This window comes from Lissotriton vulgaris, chromosome 2_1 (genome assembly GCF_964263255.1).
Source record: "Lissotriton vulgaris chromosome 2_1, aLisVul1.2, whole genome shotgun sequence".
Classification (NCBI taxonomy): domain Eukaryota; kingdom Metazoa; phylum Chordata; class Amphibia; order Caudata; family Salamandridae; genus Lissotriton; species Lissotriton vulgaris.
Genome location: NC_141687.1, coordinates 1811884475 through 1811912399, shown reverse-complemented (window position 1 = coordinate 1811912399; position 27925 = coordinate 1811884475). Strand labels below are relative to the sequence as shown.

General features: G+C 45.7%; 1 protein-coding gene across 8 annotated transcripts in view; it reads left to right on the top strand.

The window, feature by feature from the left end:
• ARNT2 (aryl hydrocarbon receptor nuclear translocator 2) overlaps positions 1 to 27925 on the top strand; it is a 916564-nt gene that overhangs the window by 870764 nt on the left and 17875 nt on the right. The window lies entirely within an intron of this gene.

Genomic DNA, 27925 nt, shown 5'->3' with positions numbered 1-27925 from the left:
GCCTACTACGTACCTATATCAGGATCATACTCAATCAAGTTAGATCTCTCTGAGCAGAATCTTATCTTCGCTGAATGTTGCTGGCTGTAGTGGGACTGCTGTTGCGCGACGGCTCATCTACTGACCTCTACTACACACATTTCTGCTATTGCCTCTGCTATGAAATTTCATTTTATGTGTGTTTATAAGTTCTCTGAATATGCCCCAAATCCCAGCTCACTAAAGTTCCTTACGTAAACACAAGGAGTGCAATCAGCTATTGAATAGTGTTATCTAGATGTGTGGGTCCACTCGTAGAGCCGAAGCATAAGCATGAGATAAGAGTCTTTCATGAGAAGCTTCATTCAGGCAGTTATATCTCTTCAGTATGTAGAATCACAGAGTTGCAAGCCCTATTTCCCTCATAATGAGTGGCCTCTTAATTCTTATTTTACCGTTCAGTCTGTATTATGTGGTCTGCATTTAGTCCTAGTGCTAGTCCTATTTAGCTTTGTCCACAGATTTTAACTGGTGCTGCTGAAATCTGTGTTTGAAAGTCCTCTGAGAAATGAAGAATTACTACAGAATCGGAACCAAATTAACGTATTCTGTGGTAAATCCCTATTTCTAAAGTGTCGCTTATAATCTTATTTGTTATCCTCCTGAGTTAAAGGTATCCTGGATCACATAACTCTGGAGGAGCAGAGTTCCCAAGAGGATTACTGGGGAGCTTGGAAAGCGGGCTTGTGTGTAAAAAAACCTTTAGCTGTCTTCCTCAGAGTCTAAGGGCCCCATTAGGATGGTGAGCGGATTTCTGTCCGCCCGCCACCCTAGCGGTGTAGGGACCGGCCACCAGCGGTGCGGCGGTCCCGAACCACAAATTAGGAGGCGACCGCCACCCTTGCTGTCGCATCCCATATTGTCAACTTTGCTGCGGGTGCTGCTGTGAGCAGCACCCGCCGCAATGCCAGAAATACAGGTTGTGCATTGCCAGGCACAACATGGCACGTTGTGCGTGGCAATGAGGGGGGGTACCATAGGTACCCCCCAAGTGAAGTTAAACACCCCCCCCCACCCATCCGGGGACCCCCATGGTAATATGGGGGGGTACAGCGGGGTAATGTGGGAAGTAATTTGTGTTTAATTAATTGATATATAGTTAATTAATGTTCATTATTTGATATTTATTTTGGGTAATTGTTTAATTTTTGGTGTGTTTTTACTTTTGAATGGGTAAAGGGCGGGTATTAAATACTTTTTAATTATTTGTTAATAGTAATTTTTTATTTTAAATGAAGTTTTAATTGTGTTTTATTATTTTATAGTTTAATTTAGGTGTATGTTGTGGAAATTATAGTATTAAAGCGTTATTGTTAGTTTTTTAAATAATATGTTTTAATTGATTATTAATTATGTTAATTATGTAAATAAATGTAATAAAAAATGTTGAAGTGTTTTGTTATTGGTGGAATGTTATAGGGTAGGAAATAAAATAAATACATTTGTTTTAATAAATGTTTTGGTTTGTAAATATTTAGTAGTTTAAAATTATTATTTTATTTGTAAAAGTTAATATTTTATTATACATACTATTTGTAGTTTTTTTATATGTAATTAATATAATGTATTCTTTTTATGTTTAATATTGTTTAAAATATTGTTTATACATTTTTATAATTTTTTAATTTTTAATATTTTTTTTTTAAGTGTGAATAGTAATTTTATTTCTCCGCTATACAACACTTTCCCTACTGTTGCACTCTCTGGTGTGGGAATAGTAATTTTTACACCTCCACTATCCAACGCTTTCACTACTGTTGCACTCACTGGGGTGGGAATAGTCATTTTTTCCCCTCTGCTATCCAACACTTTCGCTACTGTTGCATTCTTTGGAGTGGGAATAATAATTTTTTCCCCTTCGTTATCCAACACTTTCCCTACTGTTGCACTCACTGGAGTTGGACCAGTACATTTAATTATTTTGCTATTCAACACTTTTCCTACTGTTGCACTGACTGTGCTGGACAATTTAAGTTGAAATATTTTTCATAGTTTAATGTTTTATTGTATTCTAGAATTTTTATATATTTTAAATTATTTATGGATATATATATATATTTTATTTCTATATAATAAAGTTTTAAAAGAAATTAAAGATAATAGTTTATTAATTATTTTAAGTAAATATATATGTATAAATTATTGTTTTTTTAAAGTAAGTTTATTTGTAATATTTCGTAAAAAATGTATGTTTAAATTATTTTGTTAAAATTAATATTAATATTTAATAATTTTTATTTTACATAAATATTTATATCGGTATTTTTTACATCTATATTTTTATATCAATATTTTTGTACTTACCTGTGTAGGTATGGGAGTCGATATTTTTGTACTCTATTTTTTTCCGATATTTAGAACATTGATATTTTTAACATTGATTTTCAACCAGTGAACCGGTCAGTGTGTAGTTTTCCCTCGGCGCATTGTTGTTTGACTCCCGACTAGGAGATTCAGTAAGGCCTGGGGTTTCACTGCATTAATATAAAACCACGTTCCTCCTGCACTTGTTGGAAGATTGTAGTTTGTCAATGTCATTCCAGCATGCCGTGTATTTTTATCCACTCCTTCTGATCTTTTGAGTATCTTAGTTTCTCATGTTGATTTTTTGCACTGTTTACGCAGAGTGACCTTCTCTCCACTCCCTCCACCACCACAGGGGTCTCCACCTCCTTACCCGGAGCCATCTACACATTCTTCATATGTGGAGTGGAGCCCACAGCCCTGAGATTCCTATGAGGCTCCCTGTGACCCATGGGGCGGTTGACCCATGGTACAGTTTTGAGATTGTCCATACGGATTCATTGGTCATGCACATCATCCATAAATGAGCAAATGCACCAAGTACGGGGATCTCTTCCCCCCGTAACCTCCCCAAACCCTATTCCCCTCTTTCCGCCAGGACAAAGAAAGTAAGAACATCGATGTGTTAGGGTAAAGAGTTACTCACAATCTGCAATTCATTGGTGGATCGCCAAATCTGAGGGGTTGATGTCTAGGTATGACAATGTCCAATAGGACAAAATGGGAGACCCCGACTAATACAAACAATGGGCACAGTAGAGAAGGGCAAGAAATCTCCAACACCACCATCAGGTGTGCTCTTGATGTGGCTGACACTGCTGCCAGAAGCATAAATGGTAGCGTCTTGATCCACAGGCATGCTTAGCTCTGTGTATCTTGCTTTAAGCCAGAATTTCATCTGCATCTGATCAACATGCACTTTGATAGGGTACACCTCTTTGGGCCTCAAGTTGATCAGATGCTTGAAAAAATCAAGAAAGTCATGGATACAGCCATGTCAAGGATACAGCCGAAGCAACTGGTGCTCACCGGTCTCCTTTGGACATGGCAGTACTAAGGCCCCCTCCCCAGAGGCAGAAGCCCCAACCACAAGCCACTCTGGCTATTCCGGGTGAGGCTATAGGGAAATAATTCCAGGGAGTAGAGCAGTGACTTCCTTTCCCTTCTCCCGATTACACAACACCTGTTGGGAGATGTCGGCAGGGGTTCCTTCCACAATGGTGATACATCCGATCAATGAGTCCTGTCCATTGTAGAGCAGGGTTAATCTCTAGAGCTCACTGCACAATACACACCCTTTCACCAGAACACCAGAGGCTCCTTCTTGAGGAGTTAGACACGCCTTTACTCAAGGAAGCTATGGAGCCAGTGCCACCCCAACAATACAGCAAAGGGATGTTACTAATCCCCAAGACAGATGTTTCCCTCAGGCCAAAACTAGTACTTCAGCTCCTCAACAAGTACATCCTGTCAGAGCATTTCCACATGGTTACACTCCAGGATGTCTAACCACTATTGCAACAAAGGGACTTCAAGACCGCCCTAGACTTAAAGAACACATATTTCTATATCCCGATCCACTGCGCACATCACCGCTACCTCAGATTCATGGTAAGTGGACAGCACTTTCAATTCAAAATTCTGCCCTTTGACATAACCACAGACCTCAGAGTGTTCACAAAATACCTTGCAGTGATAACTGTTATCTCCAGAGGAGTGGCATTTAGGTCTTCCCGTATCTCTATGACTGGCTGATAAAGCGTGCTACCCAGCAGCAGTCTTTGACTCCCATGCAGATCACTGTAGATCTCCACAATCTGGGTTTTCCCATCAATGTTGGCAAGTCCCACCTCCAAACCCTACAAATACAGCCTTTACTAGGGGCAATATTGAGCTCCGTCACCAGGAAAACGTATACCAGTCATGCACAGGACCAAGCCTTTCAGTTCCTGCTGCCGCTTTTTCAGCTAACAGTGACAACAGGGATGTGTCTCCTCTACATGATGGCCTCCAGCATCATCATCGTTCCTCATGCTTGCTTACACATGCAGTTTCAAAAGTGCCTGGCAGCATACTGTCACAAGCGGAGAATGTATGGGAACATCTAATGTTGATATGGGCCAGCACCCATTGCTCATTGCAGTGGGGGAACAACAGCAATCTGTTACGCAGCACGCCTTTTCTAGTCCCAGGTGTCTATCACCACGGACGCCTCGCTCACGAGCTGGGGGGCACGTTTACAGACATCACTGTTCAGGATCTGTAGACACACTTTCAACAGACCTTCCACAAAAACTTTCTGGAGTTATTGGCTGTTGAATTCGATATGAAGGCTACCTCCAGTTATCCCCTTAAGAAGACAGTCCTGATCAACACAGCGTGACTATCATGTATTACCTTCAAAAACAGGGGAACACACCTTCTCTTCAACTCTCCACGTTAGCCAACACTTTTGGCTTTGGGCGATCTACCAGAGAGTACGCCTGCTAGTGGAGTAACTTCGGGAAGAGGACAATGACTTCCCAGACGTGCTCAGCAGGATGCAGAAACAAGTCCACGAGAGGGAACTCTTCCCTGAAGTCCATCTCCCGTATTTCCAACATTGAGAATTTCCCAGCATAGATCTGTCCCAAATATTGAAAATGCCCAAGCTTCACCTCCAGGTTTCCACACCCACAGTCCATGGGCAATGCACTAAGGATGGAATGGTCAGGGATATCTGCCTATGCTTTTCCTCCTCTCACTCCACCTCCCGCCAATCCAGTCAAGTTATAGATGATCACCACTCTAATCTGCTGCTGGAGGCGTGAATGTTGCCCTCTTAGGGAGCCATCGAGTGAGTCCCAGGGCCAGAAAGAGGAGAGTGTTGTTACCCGTAATACTTTCTTGTGCCAATAAAGGTTGGAGGCCTTTGCCCCATAAATTCCTTCCTCATGAAGGACAAATACAAGATGCTCGCACTGGCCAAGATTCAAACCACATTTGACAAAGGAGACTGCAAGATTTTCAGTCAGCAGTGCGTTCCTTAAGCCTGACCATTGCTCCTTGTGTGTTCACCACATAAATCTAGCGAACCCATTCAGATTTCAGAAGAGATGACCCATGATCTGCAGTGGTGGCTGCTTGTACGAAATTTGTTGTGCAACAGGCCCCTCTCCTTTCCCCATCCAAAACTGATGGTGATGGATGTTTCCCTACTAGGTTTGAGAGATTATTTTGGGGAGGTGGAGATAAGTGGACTCTGGTCTCCAGTGGAAGTCTGTTTCCATATCAATATGTTCAACCTGCAAGCCATTCGCTTTTTGCTGAAGGCTTTATTGCGTTCTATCAAGGGGATGCTGGTGCAGGTTCTCACAGACAACACTACTGCCATGTGGTACTGCAACAAGCAGGACAGAGTGGAATCCCAGGTCCTATGCCTGGATGAGCTGCACCTGTGAAGTTGGCTGAAGCATCAGGGCATTTTCCTTGGTTGAGATCCACATGGCAGGATCATTGAATGCGAAAGCAGAGGAGCTTAGTCTGTGGCATCTGGCAAATTACAAAGGGTGTCTACATCTCGAGATGGTACAGGATATCTTCTGTCAGTGGGGAGAACCCTGGGTAGATTGTTTTCCCACTGTAGACAACGCACACTGTCAATAGTGTTGCAAGTTGAATTTCCTGCAAAAGGATTTGCTAGGAGATACATTCTGGATGGAATGAAACATGGGTCTCTTGTACTCCTAACGCCTCCTGCCTGCCCTGTCCCGAGTTTGGAAGAAGGTCAAGAACGACTGGGCCCAGGGTATGCTAGTGGCTCTGGATTTAATATGAGAGTGTGGTATTGGCACCCTCCTGGGCAAGAGCATCAGCCCTCCAATCTTCTATTTTGAGATGCTCTCCTGTAGTAGCGTAACAGAAAAGTGAGCAACCCAATATACCCCTGAGGGTTTGGGCAATAGATATGGTAGGGTGAAAATACCTTCAAGGGATTTTACTACTATTGGATTTTTAGCAAAATTTCAAACAACAATTAGCGGCCTTACACACTTGGTACCGATAGTGCAAAACTGCAACAACAAATAATTTGATCAATATTAATAAGCCACCATAGGTGATCTAAATGAGAATGAGAGCAAATGAGGGTGTATATGAAAAATTTGTATTTAATACTTCTAATGAAATTAAAGGGAACAAAATAGATAGCAATGTTATAAGAAGTACATTTCATGTATGTCAGTCAAGGAAAACTTCTTTATAACAATTGTGAGCGCTTTTCTACCTATTTACAATTGATTTACTGATCGGATAGAAAAAACGTGTGTCGACGTTTCGGTCTCTATTCTTGAGTTGTTGAGACCATCTTCAGGACAAGAAAATCATATCTTGAGAACCCTTCAAATTTTGGAACGATAGTAGCATAGATATTGCAGCAATCCAGTCTTTATCGTGTTCAATAAATAGAAAACTGTCGAATATGAGTATCGTCAAAACAGCTTCGTCACAACAGCATGAGTTGAGTGCACTCAACTCATGCTGTTGTGACGATCCTTTGAGCACTTTGAGCCAGATCTGCCGTCTTCTTTAAACAAATAAACAAATAGCATAAGACGCCCTGCGACGCTCTTTGCGCAATCTGCCATCTTCTTTAAACAAATTAACAAATGGCGGAAGATGCTCTGCGACTTTCTTTGCGCAGTAGAACATTATTGACCGCCTTTTAAAACCACCAATAAATATCCGGGAAGGCAGCCATACTCATATTCGACAGTTTTCTATTTATTGAACACGATAAAGACTGGATTGCTGCAATATCTATGCTACTATCGTTCCAAAATTTGAAGGGTTCTCAAGATATGATTTTCTTGTCCTGAAGATGGTCTCAACAACTCAAGAATAGAGACCGAAACGTCGACACACGCTTTTTCTATCCGATCAGTAAATCAATTGTAAATAGGTAGAAAAGCGCTCACAATTGTTATAAAGAAGTTTTCCTTAACTGACATGCATGAAATGTACTTCTTATAAGATTATCTATTTTGTTCCCTTTTAATTTCATTTAAAGTATTAAATACAAATTTTTCATATACACCCTCTTTTGCTCTCATTCTCATTTAGATCACCTATGGTGGCTTATTAATATTGATCAAATAAATTGTTGTTGCAGTTTTGCACTATCGGTACCAAGTGTGTAAGGCCCCTAATTGTTTGAAATTTTGCTAAAAATCCAATAGTAGTAAAATCCCTTGAAGGTATTTTCACGCTACCACTCCTGTAGTAGCAGCAGGGTAGGGTTCTTTACCCCATGCACACACAATTCTACACCTCAATGCATTGAGAGTAAATGGCAGAAGTTAACTGCATTTAATCTGCTGCCTAAAGTGGTGAATGTCATCCTTGTCACCAGGCCACCTTTTTAAAGTCCATATATGCTGAGGACTAGGAGAAATGTGTGAGGTCCCAAGGTGGACCCCTTACAAGCCAAACTGTTGCATTTCCTATTACTTGTTTTGTCTTTGGCTAAATAAGGTCTTGCGGTGGGCCCTTGTACATTTACCGGACAACCGTCCTTGTTTAAATCGACTTTTGTGATTCAGTTTATTAAAGGTTTGACACATGTTCCCTCCCAATCTGTTAGGAATGCTACAGTGGGAACTTAAATTGTTTTTCTTGCTCTTCATGTGTACACCTTGAGAGCCAATGCCCATCTGTTAGTTGCATCTTATGACCTTAAGCATCTTCATCATTGTGATCATTTCAGCTTGTTATGTGAGTGAGCTTCAGGCACTATTGATTTAATTAAAAATAACTTTTATTCGATTTCAATATAAAAGCAAAGTACAATACATAAAAATGTCCATAGTGTAAAAACATTTCGCTAAAATGACTACTAATCCACGCATGATATACATGGCAAAACAATACCAATGCATGATACTTAGTGAGCGTATAAGCAGAGTTACAATCTACTGGATGTTCTTTCTGCATTTACTTGCGGCCCATAAAAGTGTGACATTATACAGCATATATGAATTGTAGTTGAAGTTTGCAAGAAAAGATTCACAGCTCTACATTGTTGAGAATTGTACGGTCTAATGAGAAACGCGATGAGCTGCTTCCTCTGGAGATTGTATAATTTACAGAAAAAAATGATATGCATGGTGCTCTGGGACACAGGGACATTTTTCTAAAGGTGAAGACCAATCATTAACAGTGCGGAAGCTATCAGTTCCACATCCCTAGTCCACTTTACGGACCAAATGGTGCTGAAGACGCAGGTGGCTTTTTTGCCTAAAGTCTTGCATCCTTTCCACACTTGGGAATTCCAAAACTCTACCACCGTTGTTAGCCCCTCCTCACCCCTTGAGAGAGGAAGAAAGGCTCCATCGGTTGGACCGCAATAGAGCTTTAAGTTTTTACATTGATCGTACCAAGAACCATCGGAAGGATGAGGAGCTTAGTCTGTGGCATCTGGCAAATTACAAAGGGTGTCTACATCTCGAGATGGTACAGGATATCTTCTGTCAGTGGGGAGAACCCTGGGTAGATTGTTTTCCCACTGTAGACAACGCACACTGTCAATAGTGTTGCAAGTTGAATTTCCTGCAAAAGGATTTGCTAGGAGATACATTCTGGATGGAATGAAACATGGGTCTCTTGTACTCCTAACGCCTCCTGCCTGCCCTGTCCCGAGTTTGGAAGAAGGTCAAGAACGACTGGGCCCAGGGTATGCTAGTGGCTCTGGATTTAATATGAGAGTGTGGTATTGGCACCCTCCTGGGCAAGAGCATCAGCCCTCCAATCTTCTATTTTGAGATGCTCTCCTGTAGTAGCGTAACAGAAAAGTGAGCAACCCAATATACCCCTGAGGGTTTGGGCAATAGATATGGTAGGGTGAAAATACCTTCAAGGGATTTTACTACTATTGGATTTTTAGCAAAATTTCAAACAACAATTAGCGGCCTTACACACTTGGTACCGATAGTGCAAAACTGCAACAACAAATAATTTGATCAATATTAATAAGCCACCATAGGTGATCTAAATGAGAATGAGAGCAAATGAGGGTGTATATGAAAAATTTGTATTTAATACTTCTAATGAAATTAAAGGGAACAAAATAGATAGCAATGTTATAAGAAGTACATTTCATGTATGTCAGTCAAGGAAAACTTCTTTATAACAATTGTGAGCGCTTTTCTACCTATTTACAATTGATTTACTGATCGGATAGAAAAAACGTGTGTCGACGTTTCGGTCTCTATTCTTGAGTTGTTGAGACCATCTTCAGGACAAGAAAATCATATCTTGAGAACCCTTCAAATTTTGGAACGATAGTAGCATAGATATTGCAGCAATCCAGTCTTTATCGTGTTCAATAAATAGAAAACTGTCGAATATGAGTATCGTCAAAACAGCTTCGTCACAACAGCATGAGTTGAGTGCACTCAACTCATGCTGTTGTGACGATCCTTTGAGCACTTTGAGCCAGATCTGCCGTCTTCTTTAAACAAATAAACAAATAGCATAAGACGCCCTGCGACGCTCTTTGCGCAATCTGCCATCTTCTTTAAACAAATTAACAAATGGCGGAAGATGCTCTGCGACTTTCTTTGCGCAGTAGAACATTATTGACCGCCTTTTAAAACCACCAATAAATATCCGGGAAGGCAGCCATACTCATATTCGACAGTTTTCTATTTATTGAACACGATAAAGACTGGATTGCTGCAATATCTATGCTACTATCGTTCCAAAATTTGAAGGGTTCTCAAGATATGATTTTCTTGTCCTGAAGATGGTCTCAACAACTCAAGAATAGAGACCGAAACGTCGACACACGCTTTTTCTATCCGATCAGTAAATCAATTGTAAATAGGTAGAAAAGCGCTCACAATTGTTATAAAGAAGTTTTCCTTAACTGACATGCATGAAATGTACTTCTTATAAGATTATCTATTTTGTTCCCTTTTAATTTCATTTAAAGTATTAAATACAAATTTTTCATATACACCCTCTTTTGCTCTCATTCTCATTTAGATCACCTATGGTGGCTTATTAATATTGATCAAATAAATTGTTGTTGCAGTTTTGCACTATCGGTACCAAGTGTGTAAGGCCCCTAATTGTTTGAAATTTTGCTAAAAATCCAATAGTAGTAAAATCCCTTGAAGGTATTTTCACGCTACCACTCCTGTAGTAGCAGCAGGGTAGGGTTCTTTACCCCATGCACACACAATTCTACACCTCAATGCATTGAGAGTAAATGGCAGAAGTTAACTGCATTTAATCTGCTGCCTAAAGTGGTGAATGTCATCCTTGTCACCAGGCCACCTTTTTAAAGTCCATATATGCTGAGGACTAGGAGAAATGTGTGAGGTCCCAAGGTGGACCCCTTACAAGCCAAACTGTTGCATTTCCTATTACTTGTTTTGTCTTTGGCTAAATAAGGTCTTGCGGTGGGCCCTTGTACATTTACCGGACAACCGTCCTTGTTTAAATCGACTTTTGTGATTCAGTTTATTAAAGGTTTGACACATGTTCCCTCCCAATCTGTTAGGAATGCTACAGTGGGAACTTAAATTGTTTTTCTTGCTCTTCATGTGTACACCTTGAGAGCCAATGCCCATCTGTTAGTTGCATCTTATGACCTTAAGCATCTTCATCATTGTGATCATTTCAGCTTGTTATGTGAGTGAGCTTCAGGCACTATTGATTTAATTAAAAATAACTTTTATTCGATTTCAATATAAAAGCAAAGTACAATACATAAAAATGTCCATAGTGTAAAAACATTTCGCTAAAATGACTACTAATCCACGCATGATATACATGGCAAAACAATACCAATGCATGATACTTAGTGAGCGTATAAGCAGAGTTACAATCTACTGGATGTTCTTTCTGCATTTACTTGCGGCCCATAAAAGTGTGACATTATACAGCATATATGAATTGTAGTTGAAGTTTGCAAGAAAAGATTCACAGCTCTACATTGTTGAGAATTGTACGGTCTAATGAGAAACGCGATGAGCTGCTTCCTCTGGAGATTGTATAATTTACAGAAAAAAATGATATGCATGGTGCTCTGGGACACAGGGACATTTTTCTAAAGGTGAAGACCAATCATTAACAGTGCGGAAGCTATCAGTTCCACATCCCTAGTCCACTTTACGGACCAAATGGTGCTGAAGACGCAGGTGGCTTTTTTGCCTAAAGTCTTGCATCCTTTCCACACTTGGGAATTCCAAAACTCTACCACCGTTGTTAGCCCCTCCTCACCCCTTGAGAGAGGAAGAAAGGCTCCATCGGTTGGACCGCAATAGAGCTTTAAGTTTTTACATTGATCGTACCAAGAACCATCGGAAGGATGATCAACTTTTTTTGGGGTTCTGTGGGGAGTCAAAGGAAAGTCTGTACAACATCCGGGAACAAGAGCACCGCAGCAGAGCTAGCAGAGACAGCCATCTACAGAGGACCGCCAGTCTCTCCTGTGTCTCACGGAGGACCACAGCCTCCTTCTAAAGTCATAGGAAAAAGTCTGCACCTATGACCAGCTTTGAGCTATTATGCTCACTGACGAAGAAGGTTGTCAATCTACTCACCATTACTACTTCTTAGGTGCTCTGTAAAAAATGTTCCTAATGAAGGCCACGTGACTCGTATGAGCATTAATTGGCGGAAACCATATGGAGCAGTAACTACTCCACTTAAGCTCCACCATTTCTTTGTTAATCATATCCCTCTCCTGATCCATAAAAGGTGTTTACAGGAAAGGAGATCTTTGTAACCACTTTTCACGACTGCAATCACCCAGATAATCTCCCTCCTGGTAGAGGATAGTTAATCACTTGGAGAACAGAACCCTCTAGTAATTACGACCCCATGATGAAACTACCCACCTTACCACACGAGCGGAAAAAATATATTTATACAGCGTACTGTGAAAGTGTGGTTAAGGGTCTCCGATATTGTAAATGTAAATGTACAGGAATTTATGTAGCGCAAATCACCAAGCGGTTTCTAAGCGCTTGCTTAGGGAACCCGTCCTGGTATTCCCCTGTGAGATAACCCCAGCAGGGTATCCGCAAGGTGAAAGCCAGGCATCCCGCCGCGAGGGGCCGTTGTGGAGATTAAGCAAGCTATTGCCCAGAGTCGCAGAGTGTGAAGCCGTGAAACGAGTAGCCACCGGAGCGAGAATTGTCGAGTCCATGGACATTTTAGGACTCAAGACCCCGCCGAGCCGGGAATTGAACCCTGGTCCCGGGCTGACCTCTGCTTCCAGGTCTGCCTCCTCTAACCAGTGAGCCACACTTCTCCACTATTTTATTCCTTTGAGACTCCAGTCCGTTGCCAAAAGTGATTCTTTCCCCATTAATGATAAGATTAATAATCCGGAAGCTGAATGAATCTCTGCTACTCTCTCCCTGTTATTTTTCGTGTACAAAACAGAACTTTTGTCTAGGTGGATAGACCTCTGCAATAAGATATGCAACACACTGGCCAAAAAGCTACCTCTGGAGAGTCTGTGAGCCCAATCCACCTGGGCTAAGACCACTACCACTGTCTTGACATGGGGAATGTCTGTTCCTGATATCTGCCAGGTTGGTACATGGGTGTTGGGGCACATGTTCTTGGAACTCTACTGCCTTGACAGCCAGGTCTGTCGGAAAGGGCATTTTGCCCGTTCGGTTCCGCAGGAGTTTTTGGTCGAACTCCACTCCATAGATCTGCCACCTTTGGCAGGTACTGCTTTGGTATCTATTCTGAAGGTGAGGAATCTGCGGTGAGAAGTATCCATCAGAAGAATAATTGACTTACCTTCGATAGTGCTCTGTTGTTGGACACACTCAACACACATTCTTCACCACCCTCCCACCTCTGTGTTCGATTGAGTGGCAACCTCTTTTTAACATCTGAAAAGGTCCCAACTCATAGATCTGCACGTTGGTACTAATAATTGGTTAATGATCTGCGTCCAAGGGCATGGAAAGAGACCAGAAAGAAACTACAGTCAGCGCCTAGGGGTGATGCTTATATGAAGGTCTGCTTTATCATTGCTAGGGTGATGCGGACAAGGCATGGAACCACATGGTGCCCCCTAGCGGCGTTCAGAATCACTGCTGCTGAAAGTCGTTTCAGAACCAATCTATGCGGTAATAGATTAGTTTTTTAAAATGTGAATTGTACTGGGTCTGAATCCGACCTACCCCTTGTATGTTAAGGAGGGAGGTTGGAAATTTCGACTCACTATGATTCATTGCCATCACAGGGATGATGGCCACCATATGTCTGATTGCTTTTAAATAAAGCAAAGCAATAATTTTTTAAAGCAGCTTGTTTTCCTTAAAAGAAAACTGGATCAGTTTAAAAAGAAAAAAGTAATTTGAAACGTTTTACTCACTTCTTTTTCTTATCTTTTTTGTTTGAAATATGCAGTTGTTACAGGGACCATTTCATATTCTGAAATAAAATGTGTTTTCAACATTCATAGAGGAGAAGGTAAAGGTGTCCTTCCAGGACACTATTCCATTTGCGGATGGGTTACTGCTACCTTCGTGTTGTCTCCAAAATATAAATGTTTTGCAATGGATTTTAGTTGCATACCATTAAATACTTACCATAAGGAATCCGTATTTTGGAAGGGACGCCCTAAAGTTGCCCCTTCCAAATACTGATGGGTATGGTTCCCTAAACCCATTTAATGATTTGGAAAACCTTTTCCGAATCGTTATATGGACTTAGTACATTCGCAAACTCTCTGATTTAACGAATCAGAAGGTTCGTGAACACTAAAACCCTTTGTACATCTGGCCCTTGCTTACCATGGAGCCTGCAATGGATTCCAGTAATGCACTCTATGTGGATAGTAATCTGATGTTAAAAATTCCAGCAGTTTAAGACTCTTACGGACCTTGTTATTAAAGGTCTACCGAAATGGAAAGCATGTTACTCTGACATGCGATCACCCAACCTTTATTGTATTTGTGATGAATTTGGTTCAGTTTACTGAGTAACACTATTTTGAAGAGGCTTTGTTGATCTAATTTTAGTACTCTTCTAGCAGTAGTCTTATCTGAGGGAAAATGCCATAGGAGATATTCAATTCTCTAAAGCTGCGCTAGTATATTGGGTCCCATCAAATGAAACACTCCGTTAGCATGCAGCAGGGCTAGTATTGTTTTCCTTTATTAAAATGGACCAATAGCTGTGAGTGCTCTGCTTTCCAATCACTTTCTGTGTTCGGCAATGATACTCTCTTCTTCGCCGTACCTACCGATATCTATTTTTCTTTGAACCCCACTTACCACATAATCCTTTACTCCTATGTCCCATTTTTTAGTTTGCGCCTGTGCAGCGCATGCGCTGCTCTGCAAGCCATACTAAATTGGATTATGTAGTTGAATCCCTGCCCACTCTCCGCCCATATTTGTCATTGACTTTGTGTCATTGTCCTTCGTAAATGCTGGCTTCTGAGACACTATTAGGCTTGTTAGTCCCTCCTTAGTAACGCCTTATCTTCATTTGTAACCTCTCATGAGGGACTGGCCCTTTTACTTCAGTTGTTACAACGTACGTCTTCTTTAGTCTGTAAGCACTATTTTCTTTAATGAGTTTCTCTTACTGCAGGAGGGCAGGAGATTCTCTTGTGCACAGTTGTGACCATCAGCTTGCTTATTTAACTCCTAGCAAACGGGGAGCTCGTCAGGGGCCATGGGAGACAGAAGGGGGCAACTGAGCGATGCCTTCAAGTATTTGGAATGCAATAGGTCTCGTATGTTCGAGAGTTTAAGCTACTAGCACTGTAAATAACAATGCCTTTTATTTATGTTTTAAAAAAGAAAATATAAATAAAAGGGATTGTAATTTACTATTCCAATAGCTCAACCTCGCGTAAATGCGAGACCTATTGCATTGCAAATGCTTGTTTCCTATAGCAGATCAACCACTTTTTTCCTTCCTTCCTTCCTTTCATCATCCCATGCTACCTTGTTTTCATGTCACCCAAACCTTTTCCTTACCCGTTTTCACTGAGCTGTTTTCTGACATCTGTGCTTCCTCTGATTTTTAAGGTTATTGTAGACACAGAAAAGAGACTTTTCCCTAAACTATGTGTTCTGTAATTATTTTCCATTACTTCCTTTTATTTTTAAATTCACAATTTCCAGTTCCATCTTTTTAAGGATTCTTGGAAATTTTTGTTTCTGGTTTAAGCACTTTTATCTTCTTCTGCATCCAGAATTTAGTACTAGGTTTGTGATGCTGTTCTTTGTTTGCTCATGTTTTGCATTCTTATGAATGCAATTTCACACAAAACCTTTTTCAGTGTTTTGGATTAGATTGTCTTCTGTTATAGTTTTTTCCATCCAAATGAATCTGACCATTTTCGCAAATAAAACAATACTGCTGGTGGAAAGGGGGCATGTTGGTGTTTAAATAAAGGCATTTACCACCAAAACAGCCATTCTCTCCGATCAGTCCACTTGGGCATCCCTAGTTATCAATCAATCAGAAATTATGAATTGCAGCTAATCACCTGCTAGAGTATCCAGATGCTTGCATGTCCCGGAGGCTTATTGAAACAGTCAGGTCTTGAGGCCCATTTTGAATTCCAAAGTAAGGTAATGGTCCAGAGGTGCATTGAGAGGCTGTTCCAGGTTGTTGCTGCAATGTGGGAGAAGGATCTTCCTCCACTTCTGCTTCAGTAGATGCGGGGAGTATGGGCAAGTGAAAGGGAGGCCGAGTGTAGTCTTCTCGGCGGTTAGTGGAGGTTCAGGCAGTGGTTAATATATACGGGTCCTTGGTTGTGTAGAGCCTTATGTGTGTGTCAGCAGCTTGAATTGGCATCTCTTCTGTTTGGGGAGCCAGTGGAGTTGCCTGAGGTGGGGTGTGATGTGGGTTTATCGGGACGGATCGAGGATGAGTCTGGCTACAGCGTTCAGTATGGTCTGAAGTCTCTGGAGGTGTGCAGCGATTCCTACGTAGAGGCAGTTGCCATAGTCCATTCGGCTGATGATGAGAGCTTGTGTCACGGTGCGTCTCGTGTGTAGTGGTAACCACTTGAAGATCTTGCGTTGCATGCCAGAGTGAGGAAGCAGTTGGAGGAGAGGGTGTTGATATGAGATTTCATGGTGAGCTTGTTGTCAATTATGATTCTGAGGTTTCTGGCATGGCTGGAGGGAGAGGGTGCGGGTCTTAGGTCTGATGGCCACCAGGAGTCGTTCCATGTGTTGCTGCTGTTGCCAGAGATCAGCACTCCCCTCTTGTCTGTGTTCAGCTGCAGGCAGTTGTTCTTCATTCAGTTGGTGACGTCTCTCATGCATCTGTGGAAGTTGGTTCTGATAGTAGTGAGGTCCTTGGTGAATGAGAGGAGGAGTTGGGTGTTCCGCATAGGAAATTATGTTGAGACCGTGGAATCTGACAATGTTCGCCAGTGGGGCCATAAATGCGTTGAAGAACATGGGGCTGAGCCATGGGGGATCACCACAGGTGATCTCCTTGGGTTCAGAGGTGAAACGTGGGAGGTGGATCCTCTGGGTTCTTCTGGTGAGAAAGGAGGTGATCCATCTGAGAGCATACCCTTGGATGCCGATAAGGTGGAGTCTTCAATCAGCGTATGCTCAAATAAGGTGTTGAAGGCTACCAGGATGTCGAGGAGGATCAAAGCTGCTGTTTCTCGTCTGTCTAGGAGGGTTCAAATGTCATCGGTGGCTGCAATCAGGGCGGTTTCAGTGCTGTGATTTGCTGTGGAAGCCAGATTGGAGTCATAGAGTGGCTGGTTCTGCTTCAGGTGTATCATGAGCTGATTGTTGATGATCTTTTTCAGTACCTTCACTTGGAATGAGAGCAGGGAGATTGGCTGGTAGTTTGGGTGTTTGCTGGGGTCGGCGGAGGGTTTTTTGAGTAGTGGTTTGACTTTGGCGTGTTTCTAGGCATATTGAAATGTTGCGGGGTGAAAAAGTTGTTAAGTATAGTGGTGAGTTTGTGGCCGATCCTTTGGTTTCCGAGGTTGGAGATGGTGTGTGGGCATGGGTTTGTGGGAGCTCCCAAGTGGATGGATTTCATGGTGGGGCGTTGGCCTGGGTGGAGAGGATGTTCCAGGTAGTCAGTGTGTGGTTTGTGTCAGTTACGGTGGTGGAGTATGTGTCGAGGAAGTCTGTAGGTGTGGTTTGGGGTTGAAGTTTCTGTATATGGTTAGGATGTTATTGTGGAAGAAGTGAGCAAGGTTGTCACACTGCTCCTGTGAGGGTATGATGTTTTTTTCACTGGCAGCTGGGTTGGAGAATTCCGTAATGATATTGAAAGGTTCCTTGGTGTTGCTGCGTCTGGTTTTGATACTTGTGGCAAGGCCTACCTTCTTTGTTGCCCTCAGCAGGCGGCGATAAAGGTTGAGGGAGATCTTGAAGGCTACAATGTCAGGAGTGTCTTTGCTGGTGCATTATCTCCTCTCCAACTGTTTGATGTCCTGTTTCACTGTTCTGAGTTCTTGGGTGTACCAGCTGGCCTTTTTGGATGATTTTCTCCGGATGTTGCTCTTGATGGGGACGATGCTGTTTCCACAATTGGTGATCCAGGCATTGAAGTTTTTCCCTCCCTGTTCGAGGTTGGTGGCAGTAGCAGGGTTGGTAGTGTTGAGGGCATTTGCCTAGCTGGTCTCTGAGATTTTGTTCCACCTCTGGTGGGGGACATTGGTCATCTTGGGGTGCAGATGTGGGGGCTGGAGATGCTGAAGTGGATGATGGAGTGATCGGTCCATGTGACATTACTGTAATTGACTCGGTTGCTGGAGGTGAAAATTGGGTCCAGCGTGTGTCTGGTGTGTCTAGGGTCGTGGGTGAAGAGGGTCGTCAATCCAAGGCTGCTCATACTGTCGAGGAGGTGTGCAGTGTTTTTGTTGTTTGGGTCGTCAATGTGGACATTTAGGTCATAGAGGAGGATGTCCTTGGAGTCCAAGGCTAGGGGCGTAATGAAGTCTGCAATGCTGTTGCAGAAGCTGGAGTGCGGGCCTGGTGGTCGGTATGCCTGGGTGCCCAGGATGGTACTCTTGTCATCCGTGTGGACCTTGAAGTTGAGATGTCCCGGAGGGGTGGTAGTGTTGGTGGTGGTGGTACACTGTATGGTCTCTTAGTGGATGATGGCTGTTTCTCCTCCCGGTTTGTTGGTGTGGTCTCGCTGGTGTCTCCTCCTCCTTCCCCTCCTGGGGCAACAGTGCATCCCTTGCCTTGCGCAGGGCCCTCCACGCGGCTCGGGCCCCAGCACCGACTTGTTCAGATCCAGGCTTGGAGGATGTTGTGCTGTTGGGGTGTGGCTCCTCAGGGGTCCCTCCTTCGGACCACGGCACCTCTGCCTCGCTGCAAACTCCCGCGGGAGTCCCTGTGGTGTCGTGGGAGGTCGCCAGGGCTCGGGTCACATCCCGAGCCGCACTCAACCCTCTGGGCAGGCGGAGGCCTTGTCTACGGCTGTGCTGATGCCGCCACAGCGCCGGCACCTGCTGGTCGTGGCGGCGCCACACGGGTCGGTGGGCCCTCAACGTTTTGCTCTGGGTCGAGGTTCGGCAGGGACCCCTCATCCCCTTCCGGGCCCCTCTCGTCTCTCCCCACAGGCAGCTGCCTCGTCAGAGGGCGATTCGGAGGTTGAATCTGCCGCATGGGCCGCTGGGCCACCTCCGTCACATCCTGGGCCGAGGCTGGTGGAGGGCTTCGTGTCACTCCCCAGGTCCCTTTCATTCCTCCAGGCAGGTGGCTGCCTCGGCGGAGGTCGAGTCGGCGTCGTTCCGGCGCCACACCTTGCCCACTTCGGCTCGGGTTCCACTACAGTCCCTGGCGCGGTGTGACTTGGAGGAGCCCTATTGTGCATCTACCTCGGCGCCGGATGGTGTTGACGTCCTGCATCAGGCGTCGGACTCTATGGCTCCACGCAGAGGTTGTGCCGCGAATTCGTCTTCGGGCACCCCACTTCTCCGGAGGTTGGGTGCCTGCTGGTGTCATCCTTCCCAGAGACAGGCCACTGTGTGGTGTCTTTTTCGCCTGCGTCATCGAAGGGCGGCTTTCCGCCATTTCCAAGGCTGAGGTAATCGCCGGAGGAGCGGCAGGTTCCCCATTCTTTGGTTCCTTCTGACTTCCAGGTCTGGCCTTTGCGCACCCCACTTGGCTTCGGGGACGGCCGCTTTAGTTTGTAGCCGTCGCCCACAAAGGAGCTACTTTCTCTACCGCTGGGCCCTACGGAGGCGGGTGCGGCCTTCGCTCACGCAGTGTCCACGGCTGTGGGTATCCTGCGCATGGGCAACCTGGTTTCCGGCGGATCATCTCTTGGAGGTTCTCCACCAGGGCTCTGGTGGGAGGGAGCTGTTGCTTCCCTTTGAGGGTTCGCTCCTTTCCTCCCTGATGGGGGCTTGGAGGCGCCCCACCACAGGGGATCCAATGCCCCAACACCTTCTACATCGGCACCTTCCAGTGCCACATGACCCGGCGTGTCTTTCCCTCCACCTCAAGTCCACTTTTGCGGACTGCTTTTCCTTCCTTGCCGCCACTGTTGAATCCGCCATCCCGGGGGGCCCGCTGGCTGGACTCTTGGGGGCGCAACATGTTCGCCTTTACCACTGCTGCACTGCGTGCCCTTAACACCTTATGTGTGTTGGCTAGGACCTCCTTTTGTTTGTGGGACTCGGCTGAGTCTTTGGGGTCCGCAGCTTCCCAGGAGACTGTTCAGGTGGACTAACGGCATCATGCGTTGGATGGCCGGGAGCTGACAATGTTTATTCTCGGCTCCGCTCTGCACATCTCGGAGGTGCTGGGCTGGGACATGGCTTGCTCAGTCCCCCTTCGTCACCATGCTTGGCTTCGGGACGGCGTGTTCCCTGAGAACATTCGGGAGCAGCTGATTTGATCTTTCGTTTGATGGCAGCCTGTTATTCCATGCCCCGGTGGACTCCGCCATCCAAAGGTTCCTGGCAAGACTCCTTCCTCCTCCTCCGCCTTATCCTCCTCCTCCTCCTCCCACTCCTCAGTGACTGCTGAGTTGAGCTGGTTCTGGACCTTCTTTTGGCCCGGTTGCCCTTGCTGTGGAGTGTGTTGTCTGGCCATTTGAGTCCTCCTTGCTGGGACTGTGGCGTTGTTGGCTGCTGGGCGGCCCCTTTGTTGACTGTGTGTTTTTGCTGGAGTTGTCTGTACAGACTTGGCCCTGAGATTAGGCCTTCTGTCTCTCTTGGGCTGCTTGACAAGCCTTCTGCGGTGGTCTTTTTCCCCCGTGGCTCTTTCGTTTTTTCCTCTGCTGCGGAAGCTCTTTTAAAGAGGGTTCCCATGTATTGGGACTTAACGTACCCTATGTGGGGTAGGGGTACTGTTATATAGCTTGCGCTCTGCTAGGGAGTTCTGGTAGCCTTTGGGTGCCTGTTCTCCATGGCGTTTGTTTGTTGCTATTGCTTCTTGAGGTCGTGTGCGCGGCCCCAAGTGGTGGTGTCCGGGCATTTCCTAACCTTCCTACTCCTGTCCTGAGGGCTATGATGATTCTGTGCTCTCCCTTGTCAGGCGTCGCCCGCCCGGTCTTCCTGGGGCCCCGGGCTGTTTTTCTTGCTTCTGGCGGCTTAGGTCTGTTGGTGCCACTCTGGCTGGCTTGTTGCCTTCCATCCCTTGTTTCCTTGGGCCCTCTAAGCTTCTCGGGGCTCTGGATGGAGGCTTTGTTGCCTTGGAAGGGGGTGGGGTGCTTCAGTCTCTCTGGCCTTGCCCTTGGTTCCTCTGTTATGAGTGTAGGGGCCTCTTCAGTCTTCTTTCTTCTTCCTCCATCCCTCTTGGGGTCGGTGGTGTTATGCTTGTGGGGGCTCCTCTTGCCTGGAAGGGGCCAGGTTACTTACCTGGTCCGCAAGTCTGGTCCCCTGTGGGAACCTCTGTCTTGTCCTGGCTGGCGGGGTCCTTTCGCAGACCCTCCTTACCCGTGGGTATTGCTAGGGTATCTACTCTACGTGAAGGAATCTGCTGCTAGTAGTCTCTATCAGATGTTCGAGTTACTTACCTTCTGTAACGATATATCTGGTAGAGACGATTCTAGCCGCAGATTCCTTCACGGCCCGCCCTTCCTCCCCGTTCTGCGAGGACCCTTGGGTTGGTCTCGGCACTCGCCTCCTGGTGGGGGGCTGTGTCTCCTGTGTGTGCATTCTTTCGCTCTTGACGGGTTGCTCTGCCTTGTTGCTGTTCTCCTCCTTTTTGGTTCACTGGCGGATGGGGTTATAGTGCTCCTGTGCCCCCCTACTCTGGCTGCTCCCGGTTGGGGGGGGGTTTGCCTTCAATCTCTGCCCTCCCTTCCCTACCTCTTGCTGCTAGGGGTCCTAGTCCCTCTGCTTGCCTTTGGGTTGAGGTCATCTGCCATGCCTTGCCCTTGTTCTTTGATGGATGGTTGCCCTCTGTGCTGGGGTTGGCTTGGAGTTTTGTTGTTCCTGTCTGTCTTGAGGCAGGCTCCCCTTTGCTGTTTCTGGGTGGGGGTTGTGGACCTGCTGCAGGTGTCATGACTTTGTATGTATGTTTGCTGACTCGGGGGGGAGGGGTGAAGGCTGTTTACATACTGATAGGGTGGCTGCTCGGGCTCTGTTCTGTTCTTTATTCTGCCCCTGCCTTTGAATATTGCAGTGTTGCACTGCCCCTTTTTTTCTACTCTTCTCACACTGTTCCCATACTCCCACAGTTTTTGTCTGGTGGCTCCGTGTTGAAACTGACATAGGCGCGCCGGGGTGGGGCTTATGAGACCTCGCTGATGACGCGGACGACGCCTGGGCGGAGTCGAGTGGTGTCGCCCCGCCCCTGGCACGCAGGGATGCCGTGGCAAAAAGTTTCCGTATTCAGTCTCACGCCTGGGAAATAATTCTACGTGTAGGAATCTGCACTAGAATCGTCTCTACCAGATACATCGTTACCGAAGGTAAGTAACTTGTACGTTAATCTATTTGTAGTCACTGTGAAATTGGAGCAGGTAAAGAAGGGATTTCTGTGTTTATTTTAGAAACTCTGAAATATAATTAAATATCATTTTGACCAGCATAAAAATGTCAATCCAGTGTCCGCTTTTTGTCTGCAAATTATGAAATTCCCCTAAAGCAATCGGTGACTGAAATGAAACCTGGGGATTCTCTCCACTAACCCTTGTGAGTTGTTGCTCCTTGACTAAAACAGTTATCTGGGCCCTCTCTGTTTTTATGTTTGGATATGGCCACTGCTCAATGTTATTTTAACAGCTCTTAATGTTCCTATCTGCTTTCTCTTTGACACAAGGTAGAATAGACTTTTTAACTAAAACAGGAAGTCTGGCTTGTGTTTTGTAAAGTCTGTACTTGATGATGCATTTGGCTGTATAGGAAAGTATATGTTTCAAAGATTTTAAACTCCCAATTCCATAAACAATCACCCCAATTAGACGAGTTGGGCTTTGCATAAATATTCTAGCATGAGACAAAGATGGGAAAAGCCCAATTTTAAGTTTTTCGGATATTTACTGAACATTTCGCATTCATAAAGCTCAGTTTAAAAAAATGTAACCACTCTGTGATTTTATTTTACCCCTATAATGTATTGGATGGGAGAGTATGTCACATGGTTTTGAATAATCTTTGAAATTCAAAGGTACAGGGTTCATAATCATCTCAACTCTTTATTACATGTTGATCGAAGCATGACGTTAGAGAATTGGTGTCATACTGTAGAATGCAATGGCAATTACTGGGTAAAGAGCAGATATTTATATTGCTCTGATAAAATGTTGTACTATTGCCTACAAATACTAAGAAAAGAACCGTGAAAAAAATTGATATAGATTATACACCTGCTAAATTATTTTGGGGGGCAACAATGCATTACTATCGATACTTATGGTGTATGAAGGAGGAATGAATGGTTCATACGTTTTGAAATTGTAAGATTATACACTGTTTCTGGAATATTCTCATTAAGTAACTTGGGTCTGAAGGCTGAGTACTACATTGAATTCTCAGAAAGATGCATCATCTTTCATCTCTTCCTAGAACAAAATGGAAGCTGATGGGTAGCACTAAATGGTAACTATGATTATAACGTAACGTGTATTTTGCTGCTGAATAGCAGATGCTCATTGTTTCCCAACTCAATGGTACTCATTTTATCGACTTCAGAAGGATAAAAGGCTGAGTGTACCTGCTTGGATTTGACCTGTGACCATGAGGACAAACACAGGCCCCTACAATGGACACATTAGTCTACTAAGTCACTCTGTCCACTAACCCAACTTGTCCAGAGGATGGTTGTAGATTAGTATTGAGTAAAGGGGATCGACTGATGCAGGTATGAGAAAATCAAAATATGCATTCTGAGGTGCTGATGATACCAGAGAAGGATAGGGATGAGGCAAGAAGGCCCTGGAAGGGAAATGTGGCTAAAAAATCAAGACAAGTGAGTCGGCAATAAGTGGTGGTCAATAGTTAAGGCAAGCTTTGGGGGGCAATAGAGAAAAAGTAACAAAAATAAAAATCAAGTATGAGAGCAATGGAGTAGGTACAAAATGAAGATTTATTTGCAGGCATTAGATGGTTGAACATTAGGGCTAGAGTTGTGACACCTGGAGGAAGAGATGGAAAAAGGTTAAACGGATCATACAAAAGATAGATGACGAAAACGTAGGTGTGGGTATTTTGAAGGAGGTATAACAGGAAGACTGAGGTCAGGTGTTGGAAGGGGTTTAAAAAGATTATTAACGTCTGAGTCTCTGGTTTAAAGCACTGGGATAAATGTGAGGGTATTGGGGAAAACGAAGAATCTGATAGACTACTAGCCGCAGATTTCTTCACGTAGAATTATCCCCAGACGTGAGGCTGGATCCGGAAACTTTTTTTGCCACCGCATCCCTACGAGCCGGGGAGGTCGGGCGACATCACGCGACTCCGCCCAGGCTTCGTCCGCGTACGTGACGTCAGCGAGGTCACATAAGACCCGCTCCGGCACGCCTACCTCAGTTTTTTCCTTTTCCGCGTGCAACGCTGATCCGGTCCTTGCTACGGGCCTGTTTAGGGCCCCTTTTTCTCTTTCATTTCTTTTTGGTGGAACAGTGTGCGAATGCCTTTGGGCTTCAAAACTTGCACGTTTTGTGGGCGTCTTATGTCGGCGACGGACCCTCACCTCATTTGTATGTGGAGTTTGGGGGAGGATCACGGCACCACTGATTGTGAGGCGTGCCAACAGTTAAAGCTGAAGTCGCTGCGGGAGTGCCGCATGAACGTCCTCTCGGCGCGTCTCTCCAGGCCGACGTCCTCCCCTCGGTCTGCTTCGGAGGACAGCTTTAGATACGGCCGTGACCGTCATCCTCGTCCTCATCACGTGAGCGCCGCTCCCCGGTGGGTGAGTGTTGCAGTTTGTCCCCAGGGGCTGGTTTCCGGTCTGCTGGGGGCGTGGAGTCTCCGCGGGTGATGTGGCCCGCGTGTTGTCCTATCCACCGTTTCCTGGTCTTGGGGCGTCGAGAGTCCAAATGGAGACATACACGGCAGATTTTCAGGCCTCGCTGGCGTCTCCTCCTCCTTTCCCTCCTGGGGCGTCGGCGGATCACTCGCCTTGCGCAGGGCACTCAGCAGCGCCACCGGCGGCTCCGGCCCCGGCGCCAAATGGTTCGGATCCAGGCTTGGAGGATGTGGTGCTGTTGGGGTGCGGCTCTTCTGGGGCACCTCCTTCAGGCCACGGCGTCTCTGCCTCGCCGCACACTCCCGCAGGAGTCCCTGTGGTGGTGCAGGGGGTCGCCAGGGCTCGGGTAGCACCCCCGAACCCCTCTCGGTCCTTTGACAAGGTGGTCCTGTCTTAGGCCGAGGTGACGCTGCCACGATGCCGGCAGCAGCTGGACCGTGCGGAGTCACAGGGGCCAGGGGACCCTCCTCGTCCCGCTCTGGATCGAGGCCGGGTGAGAACCCCTCGTCCCTCCCCACAGGCGGCTGCCTCACTGGAGGTTGAGTCCCCCCTGGCACTGCCACATGGGTTGCTGGGCGATCTTCCACATTCTGGGCTGCGGCTGGCAGAGGGCTTTGTGTCACTCCCCAGGCCCGTCTCGTTCCCCCACGCAGGTGGCTGCCTCGACGGGAGTCGGGTCGACGTCGATCTGGCACCTCCCCGGATCCGGTTTCGCTCCAGCTCCACTCCGGTCTCCAGTACGAGGTGACTTGGAGGAGCCTTGTCCGGTGATGCCAGATGGTGCCTACGTCCTGCCTCAGGCAGCGGACTCTACTGCTCCGCGCAGGGGTCGTACAGCGGATTCGTCTTCGGACGCTCCTTCTTCTAGCGATATCGTCCTCCCTGGAGACTGGTAGCCGGTAGGTGTCTTTTTTACCGGCGTCGAAGGGCGGCTCCCTGCCCTTCCTGAGGCAGAGGTGTTCGTCGGAAGAGCGGCAGGTCCCTCATTCTTCGGCTCCTTCTGACTTCATGGTCTGGCCGTTGCCTGTCCCGCTTGGCCTCGGGGACAGCCGTCTTCCATGGAGGAGCTGCTTTCTCCACAGTGGGGCCCTACGGAGGCGGGTGCGGCCTTCGCCAACACGGTGTCCACAGCTGTGAGCATCCTGTGCATGAGCGACCCGGTTGCACACTTTCCGGCGGACCATCTCCTGGAGGACCTCCACCAGGGCTCTGTTGGGAGGGAAATATTACTTCCCTTTGAAGGTTCGCTCCTTTCTTACCTGACTGGGGCTTGGAGGTGTCCTCAGCATCTTCTGGAGGTTGTTTTCCCTGTCTGTCTTGAGACTGGTCCCCTTCCTTGCTGAGGATGGGGGTGGGAGGTTACTACGTGTGCATGGCTTTTACGCATTTTGCTTGTCTCTGGGGCACAGGGGTGGGAGGTGTCCATGTGCTGGCAGGGTGGCTGCGCAGGGCTCTGCTTGCTCTTTCTTCTTTCCCTTCCTTTGGGTTCTGCGGTGTTGCCACTACTCTTGTGGTGTTGTTAGTCACCGTTTCTTTCCTATTTTTTCTGCTTTTCGCACACTGTTCCCATGCTTCTACAGTTTTTTGTATGGTGATTCCGCGTTGTGGTGCAGAAAAGTTCTCAGAAGAAAACGGATGTAGGCGCGCCGGGGTGGGTCTTATGTAACCTCACGTACGCAGATGACGCCTAGGCGGAGTCGCGTGATGTCGACCCGGCGCGCAGAGATGCTGTGGCAAAAAAAGTTTCCGGATCCAGTCTCATGCCTGGGGATAATTCTATGTGAAGGAATCTGCGGCTAGAATCGTCTCTACCAGATACATCGTTACCGAAGGTAAGTAACTCGTACATTATGACAAATCCTCGGGCACTGGAGGATTACAAAAATGATTGACAATGATGATTGGTGTAGCATTGGAGGAGGTATATTATACGATGGTTTACTGGGAGCTTAATTCATTTAGACCAGTGGGATGTCTTTGGATGAAGAATAGGGAATGAAGATGGGTGATGGGTTATCTTGAGGTGAGCGTTCATAAAATATACAATTGCTTTAGATGTGTAGAGAAGGAAGACATTGTTGGTTAGGTTTTTGGGTGGTAGAGAATGAGGTCATAAGGGGAAAGAATAAAGACTTTACACAGGTGAGGAGAGCATTAATGGGGGCTATGAGAAGGAGTGTTCACAGGTGAAGGCAAGAGGTTATGAGCCTTTGAGTGGTAGACAAAAAAACCTGCTTGGGTATTGACGTTAGAGAATGAAGACAGGTGTAGGGCATTGTAAGTGGAATAGAGAGCGAAGCCAGGGGTGCTGGGGGCATGTTAGCATCGATGATTAAATATAGGCAAGAAACTGAAGGCACATGTGGGGTCATTAGAGGGGTGGAAAATCAATACAGGTGTGGAGCATTGGAATATATGGGTATCATAGAGGTGAATGACAACAGGAAATTCACCTAAAACATGCCCACCTTTTGCATGCCATGCTTCACTTAGTTGAGAGTATTGAACTTATTTTATTGTAGATGCTATAGCAGCTGGAGGCCCCATATTCCATGGCCTCCAGATGTTATACCTGTCTGGGTCCGCTTTCTGAATGAAAGTGCTCCCAGACCAGAAAAGTGGGCACACTCCCAGCTCGTGAGGAAAATAAATGTAGTTTTTTCTAAAGATAGCTCTCTGTTTTTGGTCTCTGTCTTTAGGGAAAAATAAACCATGGAAGGAAAAGCTGCCCGGGGAAGGAGTAATGATGGGGTGGCAGGTGTAATCGCCCTTTGTACATGGTGGGGTTTTTTAGATATAAAGGGACTACTGCCACTAATCAATAATCTAATGATCTAAATGAGGCTCATAAAAATTGAAGATGGGTTTAGGGCATTAGAGGGTAGAGGCTTGAAAATGTAGTTAATGTGTACATAATTGGTGGGAACCTGCTCACGTAAAGTATTGCAGATAGGCTGACCAATAGGTTACTTGAGTAGCCAGCTATTGCAGTCAGACTTTAACTCTGTATTGAATGGTGCAGTGAAAAACCGTGACAGGGTGGATGACGGCAGAAGGCTGTAGACCGAGTGCATCAGATATGTGACAGTAGACATAGAATGTGTGCTGGAGAGGAAGAGGAGAGTTGAATAATTAAGTGCAGGCAAGGTTTGTCATTCGTGGGTGAAATACACATTGGTATTTATCGGTGGCTA